This window comes from Hippopotamus amphibius, chromosome 5, assembly GCF_030028045.1.
Source record: "Hippopotamus amphibius kiboko isolate mHipAmp2 chromosome 5, mHipAmp2.hap2, whole genome shotgun sequence".
NCBI lineage: Eukaryota > Metazoa > Chordata > Mammalia > Artiodactyla > Hippopotamidae > Hippopotamus > Hippopotamus amphibius.
Genome location: NC_080190.1, coordinates 103,431,794 through 103,439,826, shown reverse-complemented (window position 1 = coordinate 103,439,826; position 8,033 = coordinate 103,431,794). Strand labels below are relative to the sequence as shown.

Here is an 8,033-nt window from a genome sequence, read left to right as displayed (position 1 = left end):
AAAAAAAAGTGATAAAAAGGATGAAGGAAACAAATAACTCTAATGTATCTCTGTTCTAACAAATAATAATATAAAAGGTATAAGCACTCCAGGCACAGTAGCATACATATCTATGGCATTTACTAAGGGCTTAGTAAATTAGAGAATTTTCCCCCCACTGTTCATCAAATGACAGATTTAGTTATCAGTGGATTATAAGTGCCAGGCTAAAACTTGTAAGTGATCTTTTTAAAATCAGCATAGGAGTGGGCCTCTAAGTCTGAATAGCTCTGAAAATTTTATTTTATTCTTTCTCCACTGTATCCAAATGTTGGACTCTCAGAGCCTTTCAGTGTTTTTAAGCTATAAGCTTACTTAATATTTAGAGCAAGGAATAAAGAAATGTCAAGAGGTTGCAATCTTTACTTGATGCCACAGAGATATTTAAACACATAAATATATTCATACATATATAGTAACATACCTAAAGGGTGATTTCTTTTTTGACCTTTTCTATGAAAGCAAAACTCAAAAAATAATATTCTTGCTCCAGGTCCAATTTTCTAGCATTCTCCTGATTTCTACATCATTCCATGAATGATTCTGTTAAAAAAAGCAATTTCTGTTCATGGAAATGTGATTCAAGTAAACAGAACTCTAGGTATGCTTCACTAATAGCTATTGAAATCTATGCCAAAAAATTAATCTTTTGACCTTACTTTTCTGCATTGAAAACCTTTTCTACAAATATGATTAGTAAAGTTAATTTCATGATTTCACAGTAGTTTAAACCTAATATAGTTAACTATGGATGAGCAAAACCAATTTAAAGACAAGTGTTTTGTAAACAGCATATTTTGCTGTAATAACTGTTATTAGGAAGAAGCATTCTTTATCTATTTTGAAACCATCCAAACTAGTGGATCTATCTTATTGCTTGTGGATCATATAATCTGCAAGCCTCTGTTGGCATATTTAAAAGTGTTTTCCCACAGTGAATTTTAAATGAATATTTCAATCAAGAGATCTGCAGCTTTCGGCTATTCAAAAGAAAATACTGCTTGACCTCTTTAAGTTCTGAAAGATTCCATGAAAGATATATTTAAAATACGATCTCACCTTAAAATACAGATTTGTGTCAAGTGAACTGTCTAATCTTAGAAAACTGATAACTTCCCAACAGTAAAATGGCAAAAATATCTTTCACCTGTCTGGCATTGGGAGTTTATGTAGATAAAATAAGATTATACCTATTACAGCACTTTAGAAATAAATATCCTTTATACCTCTCAGGTGTTATTAGATGAAGATATCTTAATGTAATCTTCTTGTAAAGTAACATAGACCACATTATCCCCTGTTCCAAAAGCTTTCAGAGGCTCCTATAACCTTCCAAATTCAGTTCAGAATTCTCAACCTGGCCTTTACCCTCCACAAAATGGTTACAACCTGCTTTTCCTCACATATAGGTACTATTACTTATGCAGATGCTGAACTGCAATTACCATCACTATTGCAAGTACATATCTCATGATTTGGCATCTTAGAACCTTTTTTCATTGTCATTTGTTTATCTCAGAGTGTATCTTACGTCTCCACCCACAGGAGCTACTTAATTTTCAGTTCTCTCCTCAGCATGTAGTAAAAGGTAGACAAATAGTAGGATTTAAGGAAAAAAGCAATTGAATCAAACTTATATTACTAACAGTAACCATTCCTATATTATACCTACCTCTTGTTTATACTTGATGTCTAGTTTCCAAAAAAATCAAAAAAGCTTCAATCAAAATTATTTTCCCCTCTCAAGTCAAGTCACATTTCCGAGGTTATGGAGTCATGAAGTAAAATAAAATTAGGTTGTGCATTGTTTTGGGAAATTCTATACAATTGAAAAATCTAGTAGGAGTATGAGTTCATCATACACTTTTGATGGAACAACAGCCTTCTTCCTTTGTGTAAGGTCAATTTCATTAAGCTTTTAGCCAGCAAGTCTGAGATAGAGTGACTAGGGAAAGGGGATGGAAAAGATAACACCAAACTTTTTGATGATGTGCTTCATAGGTTGATATTGAGTTTCCCACAGTATAAATCCTAACATAAATTTTTAAATGAAAATATATTCTGTTTTCCAGCTTCTTTTTCTTCTGCCATATAGATATATGAAGAAACTTCTGGCAATCCAATGCACTTGAATGAGAATTTGTTTCAGGACACACTGAACTAAGAAAACAAATGCAAAGTATGGGACATATATTTTTCTCTTGGCAAAGTGGTTCTGGAGTGGAGGCAGCTTTCTGAGTCAGCAGATTCTTGATCATAGAGGAAGCAGGTTGCTCTCTTCGGTAAGCAAGCATGCCCACAAGTCTCTATATAACTTACTTAAATCCATTTCTGCTTAAACTAGACTAGATGTTCTTTACTGTAACTAAGAAATTTGGTCAATATAATGATTGATGTCAGAAGTGATTGCATGCAAAACATTCTCAAAGAAATTATAATCTGGGATTGAATAGCTGATATAGTCAGTTTAAAGGAATCCTATTACCTCTAAAAGATAAATTGTCAGAGGTCCATGTAACATAATTGTGAAACCGTTACTTAAAGTATTACCTATAATTATCTGAAATGAAATGCCTATTGATGATGATATTTGACATAGAGTCTTAGGAAGGACATGAAGAACAACCATCACAGTAGGGTTTGACTATTTCTAAATGAACTAGAGAACCTAAATAAATGTTTAAGACATAAAGTTTTTAATTCTCAGATGACAGCACGGTTAAAAATCAGCAAGTATCTATGACTATATTCGAAGATTCTCTAATCTTTTTAGATGCAAGACTGACTCAGGTTTGAGAAAATGATTTCAAACCTGCTATCACAACTTGGTCTCAAAATCTTATCAGGTGTCTTACAAGAAAGTTAGGGCAATAAGTGGTAAAGAGGCTTGCCACTAGAATTGGAAAAGAAATAATTTGAAGAATTTCAAACTCCCTATCTCTCTGAATCTCCAGTATCACTAAATGTTGACTCTACCAGTATTGTGATGGCCTTTAGAAAACCCTATAAGAACCTATCTGAGGTATTATAATTACTTTAAAAGGCTTAGCTAATTCTCATACTCCATTAAAATTATAACTATATTCCAAGTCCAGCATGGACAAGAGAAAAAACATTAAGTCAAACTAATGAGAAGAAGGCTTATACACCAAAAATATTGGAAGAATGTGTATGGGGAGGAGTAGTAAATGTTCCAACCCAAGGAAAATGGAGTATAATTTTATGTCAAACTGAATTAATGGCATGGACCCCTTTTCTAGAGAATTTGAATTCAATATCCTCTCAAGCACTTTGCTTGGTTGTTTGACTGAAACCTAAACTCAGTGGGCACTAATTTTAAATAAAATTGATTCCAAAAAGGTTTGATTATAAGACTATTGGAATGGCTTTATCATGTGCAAGCTACTCATTCAAACTTTGACTATATCTTCCAGCAGACACAGAGAGTATTGCCCTAACCATGTGTATTAGTTTCCTAGGCTGTCAACAAAGTACTACAAACTGGGTGTCTTAAAACAACATAAAGATATTTTCACACGTCTGGAGGGTAGAAGTCTATTGGACAGGTACCATCACTCAAAATATTAAATTACACAACAGAAGACAAAAGAAAGATCTCAAATTATTCAAATATGAACATTTCAATAACATCTATAAAGATAACACTATTATAATAGGTATGTTGTGTCTTACAATAATCACTCAAGGGAAAACATGTACTTGTACTTTAAAATTCTGGTATACTTTTAAAATATTTTACTTTGACTACTCTTAGTCATATATCATACACCTATCTCAAGCAATAAGCAAAAATATATCTCACCAAGAATATCCTTAAATTTTTCACATACGAATTACAGAAGTAATGGAATTTTGCTGCATTATGTTGTGAAACAAACATTTTATACTATAAAATATTTGTATTCAAAGATAATATACAACTCACTATGGTGTTATAAAGTCTAAACTAATTCATCAGAAATTCACAGCCCCTTTGTGTTAGCAGATATGTTTTTAATCTAAAATATTTCATCATTTTTACATGTTTTATGTCCAAAAGGAACATGTTTACTGTTTAGTGTGTATCACTACTACACTGACACCTGAGGTCAAAAGTAATGTCTCTATTCTGCCCATTCATTTTTCTTTGGATGCCAATATTGGCTCCAAGTGTAGGTATAGAAAAATGTATTTAAAAATCAAAGAATTAGACTTTTAACTCATTCCCAAAGGGAAATCAGTGGTCTTGGAAAAATATGAAAATATGGACAATTTTTATGTCTGTTCATGCTGATTAAATAGTACTGGTATGTTCATTGTACTTTTCTTCTTTGTGTATGTTTGGACACATTTATCATATACAGTTATAATTAAGAAAGTTACATATAGCTCTGGCAAAAGAAGTAAAGAAGGCTTAGTATTATCATCTTCTTGTTTTCACAAGTCACTGTTTTGACCACTCGCTATGCTCTTGAAAACATTATGGTAAAGTATGCTACTAGTCAGAATATTCATGCTCAAATTCAGGGTCAAGGCTGTTGTTGAATCTCCAAAAACCACACACACATGCAACATGATATTCTGATATTTATGTAACAAGTTTAAACTATTAACTAGAATAATGTGTAACACATCAGTGGCACTAGAAAAGATGCAATATGTATGTGAAATCTGCTTTCACTGTTATACATGATTTCTACATTCTTACTTCACAATTTGTACAATGTTTGCTGTTTAAAGTGAAGACCATGAACACTGTTGACTGCAGGGGACTGTTATATTTTTTTCTTTTGCTTGTTTTTTGTTTGTTTGTTTTGGGTTTTTTAATACATCATTATTGGAGTGTAATTGCTTTACAATGTTGTTTTCATTTCTGTTGTACAACACAGTGGATCAGCTATATTTATATCCCCATATCCCCTCCCTCTTGAGCTTCCCTCCCATCCTCCCCAAACCACCCCTCTAGCTCATCACAAAGCACCAAGCTGATCTCCTTGTGCTATGCAGCAGCTTCCCACTAGCTATCTATTTTACATTTGGTACTATATATATGTCAATGCTACTCTCTCACTATGTTCAATCCTCCCCTTCCTCCCCAGCCCCCTGCCCACCTCTGTGTCCTCAAGTCCGTTCTCTACATCTGCATCTCTATTTCTCCCCTTTCGCTAGGTCCATCAGAAGCCGTGTTGTCGAAATGCCCACTTAACCCACCCAAACATCTCAAACCCACCCTTTGCTGACCTTCTATAATCCCCTTTTTTTTTTCTTCTGATTTTAAACAAGAGAAAGTTAACGGATACATGCTGGTAAATGCTAACTGTTCATATTCCCATAGAGACACAGTATAATCTATGAGCCCAATATACAGAGAAAGGAGGAAAAAAGCTAGAATTCTATGCACTACTACACAGGGGCCTAGCACTCTCCAGCTTCCAGCAGAACTAAGGGAGCAGAAGGTTTTTCTTTTCTCTCACAGAGCATGGTGGTGTTGATTCCATAAAGCTTTTGTTGAGACAGGGAGGGATAAAAATGAATTTGGAACAGAAAGGGGTAGAGATTCTTTTCCCATTGAATTCTGCTCAAAGTACTTCCCTCCAAAATAGGTTGTGAACCATGGCATAAAGGAGAAAAGAGACCTCAAAAACACAGTGACTGAGCACAAGAGGAGAAAGAAAGAAAGAAAAAAAAAAAAAAACAAAACAAAACAGACTGCAACTTGCTCCCAGGGACTGGAGAAAATTAAAAAAGGAAGGTTGGAATCCATCAGTGTTCCATTAGTTATCTTCTCCTTCATCTTCCTCTCCTTCCTCCCCCCATCAACATCTTCATTTTCTTCACCTTCATCCTCATCCCCTTCTTCATCCATATCTTCCAATCCTCTTCCTCTTCACCATCATCATCTTCTCCTACCTCTTCTTCATCATCCATGTCCGGAACCAAGTAGTACTGTAATGGATTTGGTCAAATATCATCTTTGATGACCTCTCCTAACTCATCTGCACCTGCATCAGAATGATCAGTAAGCCAGGTGAAGAAGCTTTCTGGTTCCACATGCTGTCTCTTCCTGCTGGCTTTATTCTGTGTTTGACTTGAACATTTCATCACATCCTTTCCAGATTTCCATTTGATTTCAGTGGACTTTGAAGATGGATCACCACTCTCATTCAGATGAAACTCTTTGGAGAGAACTTATTTTCAAAGTAAGGGATTTCATCAAAATAAAAATCTATTCTGTAACCTGATTCAATATCTTCAAATTCTGCCATTTCAACTCTTGCCAAATAATGCAGCGCCTCTTCATCCTCCTCCCCAAGAAGTGCAGACACTTGTGCATGGTTAACAAATGTTGTTACCCCAAAATTTGGGATTTTGGCAATCAATTCCGACCTTTTTTGAAAAAAACGTTTGGCGGAGTTTGTTATATTTCTGTTCTACTTTCAAATTCTTCTCACTGGCTTGTTCATGAAGTCTGTCTATTTCACTTTGTACTTTATCAATATGCTCAATTGCTTCTTGCCATTCTTTTACTGCTTCAGCAAATTTGGAGAAGCAGACTTTGCCTTTGACCCAGAGGCAGGAGTCAGTCTTGGTTTCTTCAGTTTCTTCACTTGGGTTGGGAGTGTAGACTGGTGTTTGGGGGCCATCCTGGGAGAAAATCCACCGAGGGGAAGAGGTTCATCCCTGGAACTCTGAGAACTCAGAATAATTTCATTTTTATCTGATTGTTTCCCATTATGTTTGACTGTTACTCTAAACAGAAAATTTACTTTGAATATTGAGCCAATAAATTAAGAAAAGTAAAATAAAAAATACATTCTGAAAACTAAGTCTTTTAATGTTTCATTGTAGTTTAGAAACTTCTACTATTAATTCAATGGTAATTTACTTTAAAGTTTATAGGACATTGCACTAGACTAAGTCCCTTTTGATTGTTGGTTTTCCAGTAATTAAATATTAGCATCTTAGTTCTACCGAAGTTACATATATCCATTCACATGGATATATGAAAATGAAAGGTACATCACATATAAGTTCCTAAAGAATGAAAACCATGTATAAGGATTAAAATTTTGTATAAAAATAACTGTATAATGATAAGTACCTTGACACTGAATTCCAATTTTCTGCAAGAATGCCCACCACAGTTCTCCTACCTTAGTTCTCTGAGTAAAATTTTATTTTAATACAGCCTCATTCCATTAAAGACATTACTTATATTTATCTGTGTCCTGCTCTAGAATAAAAGTTCCTTCTGAGTGAAGACTGTCTTACATATCTTTGTGTCACTAACATTTAGTCATACATCTTCTAGTCACATTGTGGGCACTTGAGAAAAATCTGTTGTGAGAAAGAATGGATAGTTTTAATATGTGAACTAGTATACCATATAAAAACTATGACCTAGAAAAGTACTAAGCATAAGGGCACGTTGACCAGAATTATGAGACCAGAGATACAGATTAACTGTGTCTTTGGTTTCACTACTAACATTCCTTTTGCAACTTTGTCTTGTGTCCCTGAGCTGCCTCCATTCTTTTTTTTAAATTGGGGTATAATTGCTTTACAATGTTGTGTTAGTTTATGCTATACTATGAAGTGAGCCAGCTATATGTATAAATATATCCCCTCCCTCTTGGACCTCCTTCCCACCCCCCATCCCACCCATCTAGGTCATCACAGAGCACCAAGCTGAGCTTCCTGTGCTTTACAGCTGGTTCCCACTAGCTATCTGTTTTACACATGGTAATGTATATATGTCAACCCTAATCTCCCAATTTGTCCTACCCTCTCCTTCCCCCCCTAAATCCACATGTCCATTCTTTACGTTTGTGCCTCTATTCCTGCCCTGGAAGTAGGTTCATCTGTAACATTTTTTCTAGATTTTGCTATATTCATTAATATATGATATTTGTTTTTTCTCTTTCTGACTTACTTCGCTCTATATGACAGACTCTATGTCCATTCACATCTCTACAAATGACCCAATTTCATTC

The 8,033-nt window shown here is 34.7% G+C and overlaps 1 pseudogene; it reads right to left on the bottom strand.

Annotated features, from left to right (window-relative positions):
• Nucleotides 1-5,813: 5,813 nt before the first annotated feature.
• Nucleotides 5,814-6,683, bottom strand: LOC130854363 (protein SET-like; annotated as a pseudogene).
• Between the last annotated feature and the right edge of the window lie 1,350 nt (nucleotides 6,684-8,033).